Genomic DNA, 23922 nt, shown 5'->3' with positions numbered 1-23922 from the left:
GACTAGGCTGTCACCACATGGGTGTCGCATGTAAGGTCGTGAGTCGTCTCCTCAGTCGCCCAAAGAGTCGTAGCGTCTTTCTGGTCGCCGCTGGATTTTCAACATGATGAACATTTTTCTGAGACAGTCGGCGACAGTGGGTTTGACGTCAATGAGCGTAGTTTGACTTCTCCTGATGTAGGTGCTGTCGTAGTTGTCGCCAGGTTAACATAGGTTGTCGCCAGGTTAACATAGGTTGTCGCCAGGTTAACGTAGGTTGTCGCCGGTGCTGACTATGTTTTTTTTTTTGTTGTTAAAGTAATGATTCTATTTTAAATTTTATGTTGAAGGGGGGTCGAGTCGCCGGTTTATCGGCAACCTGCTACAACTATGACAGTCACCGGCAGTCGCCTAAAAATAGCCTAAGTGGGACAGGCCCGTTACCAATCAAGAATCTGTTATCCATTAACTTGGCTTTCACAGCCGTCTGCGGCAATGCATTCCACAGATTCACCACCCTCTGACTAAAGAAATCCCTCCTCATCTCTTTTCTTTTATTCTGAGACTGTGGCCTCTCGTCCTAGACTCTCCCGCAAGTGGAAACATCCTCTCCACTTTTCACTATTTGGTAAGTTACAATCAAGTCCCCCTCATCCTGCTGAACATCCTTTTAGTGCCATTGGATTCCACATGGTGTTCATTGGGGAAGCTCCGTTTTCCTGGCAGTACCCAGCATCTACAAAGTGAATATTTTACACACATTCCCTGACTTACGCAATAGGTGACTTGCGCAAAAACCCGTGCTCACATAAACAAATTTTGTACTCAGTCCATGGTGCAATCAAGGCAGTTTGTAATTTCCACAACACTGAACGAGTCGGCAATGGTGGCAGTGTTTGTCCAGAAGGCTGCGCACGGCAGAATGTGTTTCAATAGCGAGACGGTACTCAAACTGTCAATGGTGGCAGCAATTGCCCAGAGGTCTGTGCACCGCAGGAAGAGTCCTGGATGAAGCTGGACACACACTGAAACTGTTAATCCTCTCAGTGAGTTACCTGTGGCGGGGGATGGGGTTGGTGATTCTGACTTGTGTAAGATCTGACGTGCGTAAGTGTTCATGGAACTTAATTCTTGTGTAGGAAGGAACTGCAGATGCTGGTTTAAACCGAAGATAGACACAAAATGCTGGAGTAACTCAGCGGGACAGGCAGCATCTCTGGAGAGAAGGAGTGGGTGACGTTTCGGGTCGAGACCGTTCCTCAGACTGAACCTTGTGTATGTTGTAATCCCTGTGTACTGTGTGTTGGAGAGTGGCCTATATAAGTTTCAAGATGCTGCAAAACAGTTGAAGGGCAGCCTTGAAGGGCAATCGCCAACAATTCAAATAAAGGACAATAAAGGACCTTGGCAAAACTAGGCCGCTTTCTATTTTGCACATTTATGATCAACAATGCTTATTCTATCACACAATGATATTTTATAGGCTCTTGAAAACCGGCTTCCGTTACAGTTTTTGAAAGCCTTCAATGGGGAATGTTATCTCAGAGTGAATTATAAAAATATCACATGCAAGTTTCAATTTACAGTGATCAATTTTAAAACTTATTAAGTTTATAATTAGCACTTTAGGGTAGCAAATAAAACTTTAAATTGCTTCAAAAGTAGAACATCTCTTTTTGTGTAAGAAGGAACTGCAGATGCTGGTTTAAATCAAAGATAGACACAAAACGCTGGAGTATCTCAGCGGGACAGGCAGCATCGCTGGAGAGAAGGAATTTGTGACGTTTCGGATCGAGACCCTAACAAGGGTCTTGGCCATGGAAATGTCTCGACCCGAAACATCACCCATTCCTTCTCTCCAGAGATGCTGCCTGTCCCGCTGAGATACTCCAGCATTTTGTGTCTATCTTCGATTTAAACCAGCATCTGCAGTTCCTTCTTACACAAAAAGTTACTTAAGCATTTTGGGTCGAACATCTCTTTTCGTTGGGTAATCACCGCTCAGATTTCAGATTCAACCAGGTATAGGGCCTGCAAAATCATTGATTTTGGAGTAGGTGTGCTCCAGACATCAAATCTCAGCAGATTCCTCTTTTTTTTAATTATTGTTTCTGTTTAGCACAATATTTCCAATTTATTTGTTTGTTTTTATATAACTTAATTTTCTTATTTTGTTAAAAAAAACAAATTGATTTCATTTTATACTTTTTAAAAAGTGTCTGAATGTCAGAGACTATGCTGGGGCCAGAACACTGGTGGGTCTTAAGCATTAGGATGGTGGATCTCCCTGGGGCACCATTGCAAGCCCAAGGCACCACTCCACCACTCTGACCAGGCCACTGAGACAGCCAGTGCCTCATGACCAGACCTCTGCCCCGAGACCAGGCAGATGTAGATGTGGAGCATCATAGGCACCATCAGCAGGAAGCAAGCCCTGATCTGCAAACTGTCCTTGTAAGCATGCATGAGAATTATGGTGCCATTAGTAGGTGCCCAAAAATGGGTTCAATCTCAAAAGTAACGAATTATGATTTCTTTAGGGTTTCTTCCCCACATTTACTGTACCCTTGACTGTTGCCCCATTCTCCATTCAGTCTTATGAGGGGGAAACTTTGCCTTGCAAGGCCAATGGCCTCAGGAGAGGCAAGAGTTAACAGTCGAGAGTGTTTTGTTGTCATATGTCCCGAAGCAGAACAATGAAATTCTTACTTGCAGCAGCACAACAGACATGTGCACATAGTACTCTGTAAATCTCAGAGTAAATAACAGAAAATAAGCGCAGTACATAAAAAAAAGAGGCAATCAATAATAGTGCAAAGATAAAAATGATTGAAAAAAACAATGTTCCCCCAAGACTATGTAGTTTGAAGCTTAGTTGGAGGTTGTAGTGCATGATGTTTGTTGGGATGAAGTTGTTCCTGAACCTGGATGTTATTGTTTCTCAGGGCCTTGGCATGGTTCTGTGTGTTTTGGGGGGACTTTTGGCAGAGAGTGACTGGTAGGCTCAATGGTGGTTCAATCAGACTGCGAGTTTATTACTGGGGAATGGTGCATGGACAGAGGCAGGGAGCGCAGGGTACAAGTGATTCTAAGGAAAGGAGAAGAAATAGTCCAGGCTGGGGAAAGTAGCCTGCGATCCCCAAAGCTGATGGGGGGCTGGTGGAGGATTGTCATTGGGAAAAGATAATCTGGATTTATCCACTTCCACAGGACTCGAGGAAGTGGCAGGGTAAGTTAATGCTAGCAGTATCACAGATACAGGTCCACCACCAATTCTCTGGCAACTGGTGGTCCGACACCTCCTTTAATCTGGACAAAATTACGAGAGCGCTCAGAAATCCTGCGGCATCTTGTCATTGTTATTGACAGACCTTCTGCACATTTCCAATGTTTGCCATTTTGATTTTGGACAAAGGTTACCTTTGATACAGACACTGACTTTAAGATGCAACAAATTGCCACACTTCCTTTGAGAAATATTTCTGAAAAGCTTTAATCCTGATGCTGTATAATAATGAATTTTCAGACAGAACATATTGATCATTCTCTATTAATGCAGACAGCTTTAATTCTTGGGGCAACACATGGTCACAACTGACTGAAATGTTTACTTTTCGATTTATAAAAGTGCACATTCGACATGAAGGGTGGACAGGTACAACACTGAATTGAAAAGCTGTCATTTGTATTTGCTCTGTGGATTTTTTTGTGTTGAGTTCAAGGTTCGGTGCGTGTGAAGACATCTTCCTGGTCCAGACACAATGAAAGACATTCATGATCAATACCAGACAAGAGCTCAGGGCAAAACTGTTGAAAGGTTCAAGCAGTTATGCTTATTACATACATACTCGCTTGTCTTTGAGAGCAGATCTGTAAGGAGATATGTTGAATGCTTGTTGTGCCACTGATCTCAAACTCCATGGCAGAATTGGGGAACTGATTGAAGTTGTGTTGAAAGTGTTGAAAGTTTCAGCTTTGAGAATTAGCATGGACGTTGCAGATATATTAATCAAAACCTTACAGAAGTTCAGACGTTAAGATAATGTTTAACCAGGTTGACTTGAGTAACCAACCGTTGCTGGAATTTACTTTGACAAGATGCATATGGAAAAAGTATAAAACTTTGACAAGTTTCATAAACTATGGAAGAGGACAGCTGAAAATACAATAAGACAGATTTATCATTTGATGAAAGGTTTGCCATTGATCTTACCTTAAAGGCAGCAGAAAGGTGTAAGCTTCCCCACCAGTGTGTGCAGTGAAGTGTTCAGTCTGAGAGCCTCACAGATTTGTACGCACACAGCACAGCTAGGTGCTGCAATATATCAACATATCATAAATTCCTCAGGTCACAGTCTGGCACGTGAAATCATTTAGCAGAATAATGATGGCTATGGTTTAAAGCCACACAGTCATCCCGCAGAAATTGGATGGAGATTAACATGTGTATTCTTATTAAAAATACAGTTTAGATATGCCGGAACACAGTGCAACAAAATATTTCTGCATTATTAATTATTTCTAGACTTTTCAATTGACTTTATTTTTATGCACATTGGCTTTCTTGCATATAGGTTTGGGAGGATATGAACTGAAGCACGTCACCAAAAACTTGAGGAGTTTTTCAAAATTACATTTTACAAGCTATTTATTATTTTGACTTTGTTATGAAGAGGTGTTTTTCTGACACCAGGGGGTCCCCTCTCATGTTAACTTTCTGAAGGTTCGTACTGTATCTGCCTTTCTGTTTCCGTCGCCCACTCCCTTTATTCCTCTTCCCATAAAAATTCAGGAGATGCAAAACCTGTACTTTTATGTGCATAGGAAGGAACTGCAGATGCTGGTTTATACCGAAGATAGACACAAAATGCTGGAGTAACTCAGCAGGACAGGCAGCATCTCTGGAGAGAAGGAGTGGGTGACGTTTCAGGTCAGAATCCTTCTTCAGCTTGAAAGTAGAAGGGGAAGAGCTGGAGGTAGGAAAAGGCCAAAACAAATCAGGGCCACCACCATATCACATCATAAATCATCTGTACTTTTATCTCTTCCCTTTCCACAGTGCAGGAATCCAAACAGTGGTTCTACGTGAAGCAGTGAATCACTTGCATTTCTCTCCACTACCATGGCTGACAAAGCCATTGTTGCATCTCTACATTCTGCATTTCTCCTCTCATTCCGTCTTCTGCAGTCACGTTTCTTGGCGCTCGCTTTCCATCCCACTGGCCGTCCCAATTCCATTATGGCCCATGAGATTGCAAAATCAGATGCGTCTTCCCCTCACCTTCCCTTTCTAGCTTTCTGGGGGGAACAGTCCCTTTGTGACTCCCTTTCTCACCACCAACCATTCCCCATGTCCATTAACTCATAGGGTATAGGAGCAGAATTAGGCCATTCTGCCCATTGCCAACTCTGTTATTCAATCATGGCTGATCTATCTTTCACTCTCAACCCCATTCTCCTGCCTTCTCCCCATAAACCCTGACATTACTTCATAAGGATATAACATGATAAACTCAGCAGGCCATGGGACCTTCTCTGGATCCAGTTGCCTCATCTTCGCCATGGATGTCCAGTCCTTCAACTTTTTGTGTGTTGACTAGTATCTGCAGTTCTTTGTTTCTACATTTTATCTTCTTGAAACATGGGAATATAAGCAACCAGCAGTCAATGAATTGTGACCCAAATTTACTGACGTTACTCTCATGATAAGATTAAAGTGTTATAGTAAATAGTATCATCTGAATGCCCTGTTATATAATTATCAGCAAATTCTTGATAATCTGCGATGCTATAATATTTTTTACTTATCCTTTGCCACTAGAGGACCTGATTGAGCTAGAAATATAACAGAGCACTTCTTGTGCTTAGTGCTTAGTCAGGATTCTAATTCCAAAGCACTGTTGTAAAACTATTACAGAACACCAAAGATGTAACATTATATTGAAAAAATGGCACAGAAATAGACCATTCAACGCAACTAGCCCATGCTCCAATTAAGCTATTTCCTTTCTTAAAGATATAACTGTAATCCTTTTCTCCCTTCTTCCTCGTATACTTGTCCTCACTGCTCTTAAATACGTCATTACTATTTCATGTGGTAACAAGTTTCAAGCTCTTATCAATCATTGCATAAATAAGTTATCTAAGAATCAACAGATTTATCGGTGATTCCCATGTATTGATGGCCTCCTGCAGGTAGAAAAGCTTTCCCAGTATCCACTTGATTAAAACTTTTCATCATTTTAAAGACTTCTGTTAGATTGCTTCTCAGTCTTCTTTCCTCAAGAGAAAGGCGATCCATTTTTTTCATTGTTTCCTGATAGGTAGACTTGCAAACCTTCTCTGCATCTCCTCATTGTTTTCACCTGAACAATACAACATTGTTGTTGACCTGAACAATACAAAGTACTCCAAGTGTGTTTTAATCAAAGGCTCCACGTGTTTCAATTCAACCCCAATATATATAAAGCCTACTGGTTTTTTTTCCATTGCTTTGAAAATATGTGGCACAACTTTTAAAAATTGATTCATATTCCAACTGAAGAAGTGTCCTCACCCGAAATATCACCTACCCATGTCCTCCAGAGAGATGCTGCCTGACGTGCTGAGTTATTCCAGCACTTTGTGTTTTATTCAAGGTTCCAGGATCTGTGGTTTCTTGTCTCTATTTGCATGCTGAGATCCACATAGTTTCTCCACCACATGTAGACTTACAACTTCTATCACCTCCCAGTTTTATCTACTGTAGTGTTGTAATGTATCTGCTAATAATGTTCCGATTCTGCAAGCTTTTTAATATTCCCTTTAATCGGTTGTTTTCCTCAATGTTTACTAATGGCCTCCATGATTTGTAAATTCCGTACATTTAGTTTTGATTTCAAAGTCTATCATATTGTTGTTAATTAATAGCATTGGTTTCAGCACTCCACGTTTTCTGGCCTTATCCGTTAGTTTATTATGCGGTCTCGTGTCCAGATTTTCAAAAGACCTTTCATAATTTGCGTCTACTTTTTTTCTATCCTTGTCTGTACCCTCTGTGTTATTTCTTCAAAATATTCAATAAAGTTGGGGAAGTAAGACTTTTAATTTTGAAGTCCATGATGACTATTCTCTTTGCAGCCTGAATGTGAAGTGATTCCATTCGTTTTTCCATTGCTGGTGTTAAGTCTATAATGTACTGGATACATTCCATCCCACATCTTAAAGTTAGGCATCATGATAACTATCTGCCAGTTATTTGGCATTGCAGTCTTCCTAAGCAATAAATAAAAGTGCAGTAATGGCTATGGTATTTCTTCCCTAAGTTCTTTTGCAATGAGTGGATACAATTTATTTTACATAGTTTTGAGTTTGTTTCTTTTTAAGAAGCAGCTGTAGGCACCTTATTTTTGTATTTTATGCACTTATTATTCATCTCATCATCCAATGTTAGATCTAGATGGTCGTGCTCTCAATTGATTAGAGACCAATATTACGATTTAATATTTCTGCAAACTGCTTATTGCTCACTGTGATATATTACTGTCCATTCCTTTACAGCCCTAGATTCATTGTAACCTTAATTTCTTTATATAAACTTACAATTGCAGCTCATGTAGCATATTATTGTAAAGGCAGAACAGATTCAATAGTCCATTCACATGATCTTCACACAGTAATCTTTGATCCCCAGAGTAGGGGGATCAAAATCCTTAAGGTGCGAGGGGAAAGGTGTAATGGAGGGACCTGAGTGGTGACTTTTACACACAGAGGATTGTGGGTATATGGAAAGATCTGGCAGAAGAGGTCGTTGAGATAGGTACTATAATAACATTTAGACATGTACATGGATAAGAAAGGTTTAGTCCAAAATCTGGCAGATGGGGCTCCTCCCTGATTCCTCCATAGTCCCCTTTGGTCAACCGTAATACTGACACTTCCGATTTAATAATAATAATAATTATAATAATAATATCTTTTATTGTCATTGCACGTTAGTGCAACGAGATTTAGTATGCAGCTCCAACCGATGAAAAAGAAAAGTAAAATAAATAAATAAGCTGTGTGTCGTGACCATCCGAGGGAGACAGTCCAGGGGGGGTGGGGGGCACTCAGCAGGGCCGGTTCAGAGCCGCTATAGCTCTTGGAATAAAGCTGTTTCTGAGTCTGGAGATACAGGCGTAGAAGGCCTTGTAACGTCTGCCGGAGGGAAGTAGTTCAAACAGTCCGTTACAGGGGTGTGAGGAGTCTTTGTGAATGCTGACGGCCTTCCTGAGGCACCGTGTGTAGTAGATTCCCTCCAAGGCTGGTAGCTCTGTCCCAATGATCCTCTGCGCTCTGTGGACGACGCGCTGAAGAGCCGCCTCCGTGCTCTTCTCCCTCTCACATTGTAGGTTAAAACTTATCATGTTATGGTCACTACCTCCTAATGGCTCCTTTACTTTGAATTCCCTTATCAAATCTGGTTGACACAACACTAAATCCAGAATTGCTTTCTCCCTGGTAAGCTCCAGTACAAGCTGCTCTAAGAATCCATCTCAGAGGCATTCCACAACTTTCTTGGGGTCCAGTACCAACCTGATTTCCCCAGTCTACCTGCATGTTGAAATCTCCCATAACCACCGTAGCATTACCTTTGCTACATGCCAATTTTAACTCTTGATTCAACATGCACCCAATATCCAGGCTACTGTTTGGGGGCCTGTAGATAGCTCCCATTAGGGTATTTTCACCCTTACAATTCCTCAGTTCTATCCATACTGATTCTACATCTCCTGATTTTATGTCACCCTTCACAAGGGACTGAATTTCATTCCTTTCCAACAGAGCTACCCCACCTCATCTGCCCATCTGTCTATCTTTTCGATGGGACGTATACCCCTGAATATTCAGTTCCTAGCCCTGGCCCTCTTGCAGCCATGTCTCTGTAATTCCTACAACTTGCCAATTTCTAACTGAGCCTCAAGCTCACCCACTTTATTTCTTATACTTCGCGCAATCATATACAACACTTTAACTTCAGTATTCACCTCCCCTCTCACACTATTGGCCCTGACCTTACTCGAACTTTCCTTCGCATTAATCCAGGAAGGAATAGATGACATTGTGGGAAAGAACCCTACTTCAAAATCCTTCAAGACTAGAAGGCTCCTGGCCTGAAACATTACCTTCCCATTTCCTTCAGTAGATGCTGCTGAACTTGCTTGAGTTCTTCCAGTGGTTTGGTTTTTCACACCCATAAATCTGTTATAATCAATTGGAGAAGCAGAAATGAGATGATCCGATGTATTTAAGGGATGGAATAAATATCAGGGAATCTAAGTGCACAATTTTAAACAGAAAGATTAAATGTTGGTTTGATCATTATAATGCCTTGCAACATTTTCATATTAGTCATTCTTTTTTGCCCTGGCTCACTTATTCATTCCTCTTTCAAATGAAATATATTGTTTGTAACCGATATTGGGGAAAAAAAAGCACTTTATCCATTATATCAGGATAAAGGCAATGTTCCAACAATTGCATGTTAGAACATTCAAAAATATGGGCAAAGCAGAGATCACAACCAGCACAAATTGCTGCTGGTGAAGACAACTTACAGAGTAGAGCAATCATTTTATGCTGTTGTTATGGCTACAAGCATGAGTGGCTGCAATGTTGTGCTTCTTATTATGTCCTCCAGCAGCTATTTTTTAAAATAATGCAACTTGAAACTTCTGGACCCTTAGTCTCCAGTCTTTTCTTGCATGCCAAAAATGAGTGATTAAATTGTGCATTCTGCTTATCTCTGGTTTTCCAAAGGTCAGCGTTAATAATATACAATGCCTGGATGAAAGGCCCGATGTCTGCACAGTAGCCTGCTTTTATGAGCAGCTGAGAAAAAATTTGTTATTTTCCTCTTTGGTTTCCCTGGTAACAGTACAAATCTTTCCAGGTCCATAGAACCTGTTGACAAGTGTTGGCTATAGAAACCCCTCAATTATTTCTAAATGGGCCACTCCTGTATAATATGCTACTGCTTCATAATCATTTCACTAAATGAAGAAACACTGATCTCATTACAAGGCAAACAAATAGATGCCAGTAATTTGTAGCCTTGGATTAACATTTTTACTAGGGCTTGCTTGATTACTCCAAGAAGCTGAGAGCAAAATATTTCCAGGCCATTTTGGGTTTGGATTTTGTCTTGATGATCTAGGATGTGGATATTGCTGCCTGCGTGTATTGCCTATCCCTTGAGAAAATGGGGGCAAACTATGTTCTTCAACTGCTAAAGTCCTTTTGCTGAAGATTTCCCCCTCATGCTATTAGGTAAGGAGTTCCATGAATTGGAGCCAAACACAATGAAGGACATAAGAGCACAAGAAAATGGGAGGCACCTGGAGTAGACTATCTGGCCCCTTGCATCTTCCACGCTAATTGAATACAATAGTGAGGTGAGTTTTTTTACGCAAAGTGGTAGGTGCCTGGAACATGCTGATACTGAGGCTGGCAAGTTGGCACAGAGGAAGAGCTGCAGGCTTACAGTGTAAGAGACCCGGGTTCAATCCTGACTACGGGTGCTGTCTGTATGGAATTTGTACATTTAAACCGTGTGCGTTTTCCAGGGTGTTCTGGTTTCCTCCCACACTCCAAAGACGTGCAGGTTTGCAGGCTAATTGGCTTTGGTAGAAAGAAATTGTAAATTATCCCTAGTGTGTAGGATAGTGCTATTAAACAGGGATTGCAGCTCGGCGCAGAGTCGAAGGGCCGAAGGGCCTGTGTCTCTAAAACTAAAACTAAAACGATAATGTTTGAGAGACATTGATGCAGACTCGTGACCAGGCCTGGAATGGAGGGTTATAGAGCATGTGCAGGCAGATGGGATTAGTTAGATTATCATTGTGGTTGCTGACACACGGTGGCCAGAATTGCCTGTTCCTGTACTGCAATATTCCAATGAAGCCTTCCTCTGACTTCACAATTCGCAACACTTCAATCCTTTTGTCTCATATCTTATATTTTATTTTTAAATATATTGTCTCAGATTTTAATCTCTGGCCTTTGTTTCAACCATCTGCCTGTCCAAAACTCCCTTGCTTGTGTGTACCTGCCACACTTTGCCCTGCCCCTCCTCTCACCTGAAACATAGAAACATAGAAAATAGATGCAGGAGTAGGCCATTCGGCCCTTCGAGCCTGCACCGCCATTCAATATGATCATGGCTGATCATCCAACTCAGTATCCTGTACCTGCTTTCTCTCCATATCCCCTGATCCCTTTAGCCACAAGGGCCACATCTAACTCCCTCTTAAATATAGCCAATGAACTGGCCTCAACTACCTTCTGTGATCGAGAATTCCAGAGATTCACCACTCTCTGTGTGAAAAATGTTTTTCTCATCTCGGTCCTAAAGGAATTCCCCCTTATCCTTAAACTGTGACCCCTTGTTCTGGACCTCCCCAACATCGGGAACAATCTTCCTGCATCTAGCCTGTCCAACCCCTTAAGAATTTTGTAAGTTTCTATAAGATCCCCCCTCAATCTTCTAAATTCTAGCGAGTACAAGCCGAGTCTATCCAGTCTTTATTCATATGAAAGACCTGACATCCCAGGAATCAGTCTGGTAAACCTTCTCTGTACTCCCTCTATGGCAAGAATATCTTTCCTCAGATTAGGAGACCAAAACTGTACACAATACTCTAGGTGTGGTCTCACCAAAACCCTGTACAACTGCAGTAGAACCTCCCTGCTCCTATACTCAAATCCTTTTGCTATGAAGATAGGCACAGCATGCTGGAGTCAGGCAGCATCTCTGGAGAAAAGGAATAGGTGATGTTTTGGGTTGAGACTCTTCTTCAGACCCTCCTCTCTTCCAGCTCTCTTTCCCACCTCTTCTCACCATCAGTCTGAAGCAAAGTCCTGACCAAGAAAGTCACCTATCTATGTTCTCCTGAGATGCTGCCTGACCCACTGACTTGTCCAACCAAGATACCCTGGTTACTTTCAAAGTTTCGCTGCATTGATCAACCAACACCAAGAAAAAATGTGAAAAAAAATCCTCCTTTATTGAATTGCTGTGGTTTGTTAAAGTTTCAAGACACACTGTGGGGCATTGCGCATTTGAAATCCTTGAGGAAAGCTATAATTATTCTGACTCATACTGGCAGTTCTATATTTGCTGTACTCTTAGAACACTACCGGAATTGATTTGTTTTTTCCTTGGAAGACCTTGATGATGAACATTGCAATATTTTATGAATTATTTCATCATTGTCCCCTTGAGGCATGCCTGCACGTCACACAGTTTAATGGGTGATTTACATTATGTCTAGCATCAATCTTTTTCTCCAATTAGGAAAAGTCTAGAGTATAAATGAGGACATTGGCATCCTTAATTCAAATTAAAACAATTCAAATGTCTTTACCCACCTCTGCTTTATAAATGTACTGCTGCCAAATTCCTCCATTTTGTCGCCTGGTTTCATTTTTATTAAATATATTGTATATTAATATTAGTGTGTGACCCCATCATGCTGATCAAGTTAGGGTAGGACTGGTGGCAATGTTACTTACTTTAGAGTTTGTGGAAAGAGGTGCAGGGTTAACATTACAGATCGAAGATCTTTTGTCCGAAGTAATGAATGTTCGTTGACCTGACTTTAGATGTTAGAGATACAGCACTTCGGCCCATCGAGTCCGTGCCGACCAGCGATCCCCAAACATTATCACTGTCCTGCACACTAGGGACAATTTGTAATTTTGCTGAAGCCAATTAACCTACAAACTTGTATGTCCTTGGAGTGTGGAAGAAAACCGCTCTGTGGAGGAAATAGATGGATGACTTTTTGGGTTGGGACCTTTCTTCAGGTTAATTGAATTATAGAGCATGAAGAATATTTTAAGATCAATGACTGCATTTGATTTGTATTAATTTAGTTTAAAGATACACCGTGGAAACAGGCCCTTCAGCCTACCGAGTCTACACTGAGCGTCAATCATCCGTACACTGATTCTATGTTATTCCACTTCCGCATCCAACACGCCGTTTACAGAAGCCAATTAACTTACAACCTTGTTTCTTGTCTATACAGAAACGTTGCCTTTTACATTACCCGTGAATCTATTCTCAACCATTCTCTCCCACCACCACCCATTGGTGACCTCCTCTCATTACAATACAATACAGTACAATAATTCTTTATCAGCCAAATATGTTTTGCAACATTCGAGGAATTTCATTTGCCCAGTGTCATACAAATAAAAAGCATCAGAACACACAAAATACATTTTAACCTAAACATCCACCACAGTGACTCCTCCACATTCCTCACTGTGATGGAAGGCGATAAAAAGTTCAATCTCTTCCCTACTTTGTTCTCCCGCGGTCGGGGGGCCTCAAGATTTACGGGACGATCTTGTTGTTGCTTCCGAATGTGATTAGACAATAGACAATAGACAATAGGAGTAGGCTATTCAACCCTTCGAGCCAGCACCGCCATTCAATGTGATCATGGCTGATCATCCCCAATCAGTACCCCTTTCCTGCCTTCTCCCCATATCCCCTGACTCCACTATTTTTAAGATGCCTATCTAGCTCTCTCTTGAAAGCATCCAGGGAACCTGCCTCCACCGCCGTCAGAGGCAGAGATTTCCACAGACATTCTTTCAATGCTTTTTATATCCAACTTAGTTCTGCACATTTAATGACCAGCTGGTTAGGAAACCAATTATGAATCAAAACCATTTTATTTTTACAAAGCTAATTCAATCCGTGCAATGATTTGAATGAAGCAACTGGTATGAGTCTAAGATGATCAAACTATCAAGTAATTCAAATGAAATGGATACTTAGAAGTAAATTTTGGCATGATAAATCTTTCGAATTGTTTCAATACAAGCGGCATCTGACGGAAGTGGACTGAGTTTTAATTATGCCAGGCTTTTATTATTTTTTTATGCTCCATTTTCATGCTACTAAGATGATTTACAATATTTTATTAATGACTGCATATCTGAGTTGGGCCCAGCGTGTAACCTGGTAGGAGGTAAAATCAAACAAAACCATAGAATTACCAGCCACTGCTACAGCACAATTTTAACTATCAGACAGGAAACTATTTGTCTGCCTTTGAATTTCTATGAAATGATCAGTTTCATATTTCATAATTCTGCATTAGTTTGACTATTTGTTTTGGAAAAGCTTGCGGGGATCACTGGTCAACCCACACTCGGTGGGAGGACTCTGTAAAAATGAAATTTCTTGTATGTTGCAAAACATACTTGGCAAATAAAATACTATTCTGATTCTGATTCTGAAGGGCTGGTTTCCGTGCTGCATCTCTGAAACTAAAACTAAGATGCTTGAAATCACGCACCACCAGACTCAGGAACCGCTTCTTCCCCTCTGTTATCAGGTTCCTAAATGGTCCTTCCATATGCCAGGGAACTGGCCGATTCACCTCTAACTCATTGTGGACATTGTCTGTGGAACAGATGCATTTCGTTGTCTCTGTACTGTACACTGACAATGACAATTAAAATTGAATCTGAATCTGAATCTGAGATGCGCTACAATGCTAAGAACTATATTCTGCACCCTTGCCCTATCTATTGTACATGATTTTGACTAAATTGTACTTATGTGTACGAAAGAACTGCAGATGCTGGTTTAAATTGAAGGTAGACCCAAAATGCTGGAATAACTCAGCAGGACAGGCAGCATCTCTGGAGAGAAGGAATGGGTGACGTTTCAGGCTGAGACCCTTCTACAGAGTAATTGTACTTATGTTTAACATTATCTGATCTGTTTGTATAGTGTGCAAAACAAAGCTTTTCTCTGTATCTAGGTACACGTAACAATATTAAACAAAAAACCTAAGTTGTGAATTTAGTAGTGATAGAAAATTTAAAAACAATCACCAATTATGCCTGTATAACAATGTTTAGCTGCTTGATTGCTCATGGAAAAGATCACTGCAATTCAATTACACTTGTGATATGTATTGACCTTTACTGGTGAAGGAAACTGTTATCACCTTTGAGATAGCATGTTAATTATAATCCTCTCACTCTACTCTGGACTGTGGTGCGGTTATTCATGGCAGGAAATGGTCCCTGAATTAATGTGGTTAATTGACTTCATCTGAATTTACAATGGTTATCGCAGCTCACAGCTTCATTCAGCCAACATGCTGTTCTGTAATATTGGGTAAACTAAATGGTAAGGAGTGTGTTTATATTTGGACTCTTGTAGGGGTTTTGCGTTTCCCTTTATTTCCCTTCGGGCCCAACTGCCCGAGTTATTCTCTCCCTTGTCGGAGGGTCAAACAGCCACCCCTCCACTCGAGCGGTTTCCAAGAGAGAGAATACAACAAAAGGGATTCCCCTAGGTTCTAGACCTCGGAATTATGGTGGGATATGATAAAAGGTTGAATTGACCTGAGTGTGCTGATGAGAGAAAACAGAAACCAAGATGGACTCAAAGCAAGTCTAAAATTTACAGGCTTTATTAAACAATGAGAAATCGAATCTCACCAACACTACATAATACGTGGCTAAACTTATGCTTTAAACTAAGACTATGGACGGAAAACTATCGGGCACGTTGTAAAACTTACTTTACACACTTTTACCTGCAAGTATACTCCCCCCCCCCCCCTTTATCTCAACAATGCTATCCTATTTCGGGAATTTCACCAGGTCACTGGGGTACTTACAGTTGGTCGACACAGGCCCACGAGCTGTCCAGCAGAGCAGAAAGAGAGAGAGAAGTTCTGGCTTGACTCCTGTTTTTATACCTGAGCTTCCTTTGAAACCCCCAGGTGGTCCTCTGGATAAAAGGGTTCTTTTGATGATTCCCAGTTTCGATCTGGCATGAACAATAGGCTTCCGATGATAAGGGGTTTGCTGATGTCATGATCCCTCAGCCTGATCGTTATCCCATCGCCTGGACGGGCTCCTATTGTCTCGATGGATGGGTCATCCAAGATGGTGATTGAGCTTGGGCTGGCCTGTTTACCACCGTCTGCTGAGGCTTGGTTCCTTCCTTTGTGTATCCAAGATAATCTCGTTATCTCCGTCTCAGCCTTTCCTGTCCACCCCAATTCGCACAGTTGTTTGATGCCCAAGTCCACAGGCCAGACAGATTTGTGGATTGGGGGTTTTTCCGTTGCAGCCAGCAAATTTGTCTTTTTAAAATGTCCAAGTCCTTATCCGAGTTCTTCCATGATTTTGGAGGATTTGCCCCAATAACTTACACTCTGACAACCTGGCAGAAAGACAACTGTGATGATCCTGCAATGGGGGAAGGTTTCTGGCTATCTACCCTATCCATGCACTCCCATCGTAATTTAGTACACCCCAATCTTATAGAAGTTTCTTATAGAAACTTACAAAATTCTTAAGGGGTTGGACAGGCTAGATACAGGAAGATTGTTCCCGATGTTGGGGAAGTCCAGAACAAGGGGTCACAGTGTAAGGATAAGGGGGAAATCTTTTAGGACCGTGATGAGAAAAACATTTTTCACACAGAGAGTGGTGAATCTCTGGAATTCTCTGCCACTGAAGGTAGTTGAGGCCAGTTCATTGGCTATATTTAAGAGGGAGTTAGATGGGGCCCTTGTGGCTAAAGGGATCAGGGGTATGGAGAGAAGGCAGGTACAGGATACTGAGTTGGATGATCAGCCATGATCATATTGAATGGCGGTGCATGCTCGAAGGGCCGAATGGCCTACTCCTGCACCTATTTTCTATGTTTCTATGTTTCTATCAGGCTCACCCTCATTCTCCTCCACTCCATTGAAAACAAGCTGAAACTATCTTTCTCTGCCATTCCATCCCAAGCAACATTTTGCCAAATCGCCCTACATATTGTCCAGTTTTGTTGGACCGAATTGTCTCGAGTATTAAAAGCTTCGAAGAATCTATGATGAATTGTGCTGACATTCTGCTCCACAATAAAATGAGAGTAGTGCAAAATCCAATGGAAGGTGTACTTCTTTTCAACCACATTTCTTTGTGAAGGTCATTAAGTATCATCCATTAGTACTTTCAGCCACAAAACTCAAAGAAATTGCTGTGATTTTGGTAATTTCAAAATTGTACTTTTTATACTACAGGTTCACAACCTTTTATCCGGTGTTCCGGAAACCGAAAACCTCCGAAAACCGGCCATTTTTTCCAGGATGTCATCGGCACACCAAAGTTCGCGTTTGGCGCCAAACTTGACCCGAAACGACCCACGGTCAACCCAGGTCTGTACTACTGCAGCGGCTGCCTCCTCCCCGGAGACCGGGAGACGCTTAAACATCTGTAAATCATTGCTTAAATGTTAGTCAGTTAGTTTGGAGGGCTTTTATGTGAAGGGGGGGGTGAAGGGGTAAACTTTAATTCTTAGTCCCCTACCTGGTCGGAGAGGTGGGGAGCGGTCAATGCCTTACCGGGTCGCCGTGCAGTAAGCTCCGCAGCGCTGTGGCCGGTGGGGCTGCGGGCGGCGCCGGTTGTAGCTCCGACCCCGGCAACTCTACCCCTGGCTGCGAGGCGCTCCAAATCCAGCGCGGCCCGCGGCCGGACGCCCCAGCTCCACGAATGTCGGGAGTCGGCGGCGTCGCAGCGCTGGGATACCAGCGGGGAGCGGGCAATGCCTTACCGGGTCGCCGTGCGGCAAGCTCTGGAGCGCTGTGGCCGCCGACTCCCAACGTTCGCGGAGCGTCGCTGGATTTGGAGCCGCGCAGCCAGGGGTAGAGTTGCCGGGGTCGGAGCTCCAACCGGCGCCGCCCGCGGCCGGACGGAGCCCCCAGCTCCGCGAGGTTGGGAGTCGCCGACCAGGTAGGGGACTAAGAATTAAAGTTTCCCCCTTCACCCCTACTCCACCACCACCACATAAAATCCCTCCAAACTAACTGACTAACATTTATGCAATGATTCTCCCGGTCTCCGGGGAGGAGGCAGCTGCTCCAGACTTTTCAAGCCGCCCGCGCTACCTACCTAATCTACGCTAAAAATCTTCCATTCGGAAATCCGAAAATGTCCGAAATCCGACAAGTGTCTGGTCCCAAGGCTTTCGGATAAAAGGTTGTGCACCTGTATATAAAATCATTTTTTCAGTCATGCACATTTATGTGGAAACTACAGGATTCCGACATCCTGAAAAATATTCAAAAATAAATAAAAGCAAGACAAATACATCCCTTATTGTGTTCAGTACCTGCTATTAGAACACCAATGTGTTTAGCATTATTTTTCCTCTATAGCCATGAGCAAGTGTTTTCAATGCCAATGGACTGTTCTTCCTCGTGTCCGACCATCTTCTATATCACGTCTTTCCAGTCGGTCAGTGACGGTTGATGGTCGGTGATTGGAGAATTGGCTACTTCAGTCAGTCGCTGTGGTACAGTTTCTGTCGCCAGCATTGCCCGGAATACGCCACGTGGAGGCTTCTACTTGCATCCCACCAATGGGCTGTGAAAAGGGAATACGCCCTGTCTACGGGCACCCTGAGGGAGTTCCGTGACCGCTGGGCACTGAGGGGGGTTGAATGTACCCTGGACAAGAATTGCAATATAGTTGTTTAGCAGTTGCTTAGCATATTTGTTCGTCTTGTATTATGATGGTGTTTTGTTTTATTGCATTGTAAATGCTATTTTAATATTTGAATAAATATTTTTGATTTAAAAAAAAAAAAATAATGATAATAATAAAATGGGCTGTGAAACACATACATCCCTTGTACTGATCTATAACATTATTAAGACCATACCACAAGTGTAGATTACCTACCTGTCTCATTTTGAGTCATGATTACATTTTTGTATTCACAACCAAAATCCCTGTAAACAATCAGGCATTGATTTAACAGAAGCCTGGACTGGTCATTTTTCAGTGAAATTAATCTTTCTCACTTGAACGCAGTTAATCATTTGGCAGAGAAGCTTCACCTCTGTAACTACCAACTGACTTTGTACGTCACCTAAGGATGGTGCAGAGTGTGATCCACGGGATAATGTCTCTGCCATTTCAAACCAATGTGGTTAAGAGCAATGTTGATGGAGATTTCACACAAGCTTCAATGGGAATGAACCTAACCTTATATTGCCCATTCTACACAATCTCTCAGAATCTGCTCGGCCCTATTGTTTTGAGAAGCAAATAAATTCCATCTCACCCATTTCAACAATTGCCAGGGATCATAAGATTATAAGTGATAGTAGAAAGGGATGATCAGCCATGATTTCGACGATCAGCCATGATCATATTGAATGGTGGTGTTGGCCCGAATGGCCTGCTCCTGCACCTATTTTCTATGTTTTCTATGTCATTAGGCCATTCAGCCCATCAAGTGTACTCTGCCATAGCTGATCTATCTCTCCCTCCTAACCCCATTCTCCTGCCTTCTCCCCATAACCATGGGGATTGCCATATGTGTTGAAATATTGCCAATTAAGCAACCAACTGCACTCAAATAAAAACATTCATTTCCATGATCTAATCATTGACCCATTTGGAAGTAAATGCTAAGTAAATAGTACTAATAAAAATTCACCATTTTTATGCGGAATCTCTTTGTTGTAAAGCAAATGATATCCTTTCCTTGTTTTTTTTGCTTTATTCCTTGACTAGAAGCTTTATCATGCAATTCAATTCTTAACGCAATAATATTTAAAATTAATTTTGCTTTAAAGCTCTGAGGCAGTGGACAGAGTACAAAATATTGTAGTCGGGGAAATAGAAATATAAAAGCAGGGAGCTTATTCTAAAATCAAAAGATCCAAATGATGGGCCACCATTAGAGTACATTGTCCTGTTCTGCGTAACACACCACAGGTGGGATGTGATGCACCAGGGAGGATATCAAGAAGATTTATCACGCTTTTGTCCAAAATGGAGAACAGGAGGTAGAGGGGAGATTCAGTTAGGATGCATAAACGTATAAGGGACTCAGATTGAGGTTCAAAGGTACAATGAGTAATTAACGCAAGTTAAAGAGTGTTATTTATTGTGATGAAAATTGAATACAAAAGTAGGAAGGTTATAGAAACATAGGAACATAGACAATAGGTGCAGGAGTAGGCCATTCGGCCCTTCGAGCCAGCACCGCCATTCAATATGATCATGGCTGATCATCCAAAATCAGTACCCCGTTCCTGCTTTCTCCCCATATCCCTTTCCGTTAGCTCTAAGACCTAAATCTAACTCTCTCTTTAATACATCCAGTGAATTGGCCTCCACTGCCTTCTGTGGCAAAGAATTCACAGATTCACAACTCTCTGGGTGAAAATGTTTTTCCTCATCTCAGTTCTAAACGGCCTATCCCTTATTCTTCAACTGTGACCCCTGGTTCTGGACTCCCCCAACATCAGGAAGATTTTTTCCCGCATCAAGCCTGTCCAATCCCCTCAGAATTGTATACTGTATGTTTCTATAAGATCACCTCTCATCATTCTAAATTCCAGTGAATATGGTTCCGTTAAGTAGGGTAATGGTGAGAATATGTTTGGAATACTGCAGTATTGTTCAGGATGTCAATATTTTGTCACCAGTTCAAAGAAAATACCTTGGAACAATATCTAGAATGGATGAAATATCTTATGAGGGATGGTTATAGAGGCCAGGCTTGTACCTACCAGAGTTTAGAAGAGGAACGATTGAAACAAATTTGATTATGAAGGGTCTTGTTTGTTTGATTTGATTTGATTTGATTTAATTTATTTGTCATTGCCTTCAATGAAGAGACAACAAAATTCTCTTTCCATTACAGTCATACAAAAAATAAATTAAAAACAAAAACACAAAAACACAGAACAGAAGTCCACAACACAAACATCCCCACAGCAGCACCAAAGTTCCCCACTGTGAGGGAAGGAACCAAAGTCCAGTCAACCTCCTCGCCGATGTTTCCCAATGTTCACCCGTGGTCGGGGCCTCCCGAGCACCCCGTAGTCGCCGCTACGGGCGGCCCGATGTTCAGGCCCTCTCGCCGGGAACGATGGAACCCCGACGTCGAACGGGACAACATCCTCAGCGGCCTGGACCTCTGAATCGGCCACCTGCCACCGGAGTCGGCGGCTCCCGATGTCCACAGGCCGCGCTGGGCGGAGATTCGCGCTGGCGAACCCAGGCAAATGGTCCCAGGACTCTGCGATGTTAAAGTCAGCGCCGCCCGCGTTGGGAGCTGTGCACCCAGATCTCCGCGATGTTGGAGCAGTGGCCCAACACTCTGGAGCTCCAAGCGGCGATCCCAGGAAGGCCTCGCCCACTCCGCGATGTATCGAGCGCAGTGCCGCAGCTGCTGAAACTCTGGTCCGGTCCCGGCAGGAAAGGCCACACCAATCCAGTTGGTAGGCCGCGGGGGGGGGGGGGGGCGAGGGGCGAGGACGCGACTCGGATAATAGTCGCATCCTCGCCAGGAAGCGACTGAAAGACGGTTTCCCCCCCTTTCCTACCCGCTTCCCCCGCATAAAATACAGAAAAAAAACAAAAAAATACACACTCTGAACATAACAAAAAATCAAAAAGACAACCAGTGGATGCAATAGGGTGTGGAGAGAATATTTCCTCTTGCGGCAGAATATGAAACACAGTTCACTGTTTAAAGATACAAGGTTCCCTACTTAAGTCTGAGAGAAGTTGAAACCTCCTTCTCTGTTTGACATATTTTCTTCTTCAAAGGGCAGTGGAAGAGAAGTTGGAATATTTTTAAGGCAGAAGTAAACAAATGCTTGTTAAGCAAGCAAGTTAAAAATTAGCATGGGTAGATGGGAATGTGAAATTGAGAGTACAGTTAGATAACAACTAGAGTGGTGCTGAGCCTCTATCTACCTCATTGGAGACTAAAGGACTATCTTTAATCTGACTTTACTGGACTTTACCTTGCGTTGAACATTATTCCCTTTATCTTGTACCTGTACACTATGGACGGCTCGATTGTAAACATGAATAGTCTTTCCGCTGACTGGTTAGCACGCAACAAAAAAGCTGTTCACTGTACCTTGGAACACATGACAATAAACTAAACTAAACTACACTAAACTAAGACAAGCAATGATTTTGTATAGCGGCAAAGCATACTCGAGGGACTTAGTTCAAGTTCAAATTTATTTGTCACATGCACCATAAGGTGTAGTGAAATGTAATTTACCATGCAGCGTTACAATTAAAAAAGGACACAATACACAACGTAATTCAACAAAGACATCCACCACAGCATTCCAAGGCAATACATTTCAGTTAGTGATCTGCATCTCTTCCTAATTCATGTTTGTCCTCTTGTATGACCTGCTGTACTTCGCAGAGATATCAATAATTAAAGTTAGGGGAATTGATTAAAAACAATGTCATCCAGTGGAAGATTGAGGCTTGCAATTCATAACTTGCAAAGGAGGTAGAAAACGTCATCATCTTTAAAAAGGGTTTGGTAAAGCATGAATTCCTAAAGGAATAGAAAGTGAAACATAGAAACATAGAAACATAGAAATTAGGTGCAGGAGTAGGCCATTCGGCCCTTCGAGCCTGCACCGCCATTCAATATGATCTGGCTGATCATCCAACTCAGTATCCCGTACCTGCCTTCTCTCCATACCCCCTGATCCCCTTAGCCACAAGGCCCACATCTAACTCCCTCTTTAATATAGCCAATGAACTGGCGTCAACTACCCTCTGTGGCAGAGAGTTCCAGAGATTCACCACTCTCTGTGTGAAAAAAGTTCTCCTCATCTCGGTTTTAAAGGATTTCCCCTTTATCCTTAAGCTGTGACCCCTAGTCCTGGACTTCCCTAACATCGGGAACAATCTTCCTGCATCTAGCCTGTCCAACCCCTTAAGAATTTTGTAAGTTTCTATAACATCCCCTCTCAATCTTCTAAATTCTAGAGAGTATAAACCAAGTCTATCCAGTCTTTCTTCATAAGACAGTCCTGACATCCCAGGAATCAGTCTGGTGAACCGTCTCTGCACTCCCTCTATGGCAATAATGTCCTTCCTCAGATTTGGAGACCAAAACTGTACGCATACTCCAGGTGTGGTCTCACCAAGACCCTGTACAACTGCAGGTATCTCAAATCCTATAAAGCTCAAATACCATCCTTTCTTTACTGCCTGCTGAAAGCTAACATACATCCGCTTTCTTTACTGCCTGCGCACCTGCCCTACCTTCAAAACTGGTGTACCATGACATGGTCTCGCGCATCTCCCCCCTTTCCCAATCGGCAACCATTTAGATAATAGTCTGCTTTCCTGTTTTTTTTATTAAACTAATTTTGAAATTAACTTCAAAATCTTTTCTTCTGCTGGGATGGATGTAAGGGCACTAATGTCCTCTTTTACTGTTAGAAATACCAATAGTTCTACTACAAATGTGGGGCGTCTCTATATTTTTATAGCGTTTGAGGCAGCAGAAGTCCGCAGCAGGGCGATGCCATCCGGTTCAACATCCGTAGGCGCCCGCCCTAAAAAGGGCGCATGCTCCGGGTTGGCGCCAAGCTGCGGCGCTGCTGCTGTCTCTGTTTGTTGACGTTCACCTGACTGAGGTCAGTTGACAGGGCTCAGCACGGCGGAGGTCGATAACATGAGCCCCAACCAACGTATGTGACAATAACTCTCCATCTTTGCATATGATTTCTGAAAGGATTCAAGGCAGCCGTTACAATAATGCTGTGACCAAACAGAGTGATTCAAAATTCAAGCTCTTGTTTTCTCCATCCAAGTTAAAAATAAAAATGAAATGGTTTTAAAATCCTTGTTTAATATTCTGTCCATGTTAATAGACGGCTGCTGAAAAGGATTTAGTTCATCACAATACAATGTAATTACAATGCAGCTGCATTATAAAAATATAGACAATTTTGTCGCCTTCCGCTGAGACCGTTCTCTCCGCAACTCCCAGATTAACTCATCGCTTCCCACCCAAACCACCCCCTCCCCAGGTACCTTCCCCTGCAACTGCAGAAGATGCAACACCTGGCCCTATACTCCTCCCTCGACTCTGTC

At 42.4% G+C, this 23922-nt stretch overlaps 1 protein-coding gene across 1 annotated transcript in view; it reads right to left on the bottom strand.

The window, feature by feature from the left end:
• palmdb (palmdelphin b) overlaps positions 1 to 4317 on the bottom strand; it is a 76965-nt gene extending 72648 nt beyond the window's left edge. Inside the window, exon 1 of the mRNA XM_055641488.1 lies at positions 4193 to 4317. The gene's annotated coding sequence lies outside the window, so the exon portion shown is untranslated. The remainder of the gene's footprint in view (positions 1 to 4192) is intronic.
• Between the last annotated feature and the right edge of the window lie 19605 nt (positions 4318 to 23922).

Source organism: Leucoraja erinacea, chromosome 10 (assembly GCF_028641065.1).
Source record: "Leucoraja erinacea ecotype New England chromosome 10, Leri_hhj_1, whole genome shotgun sequence".
Taxonomy (NCBI): Eukaryota; Metazoa; Chordata; class Chondrichthyes; order Rajiformes; family Rajidae; genus Leucoraja; species Leucoraja erinaceus.
This window is presented reverse-complemented; position numbering and strand designations above follow the sequence as displayed.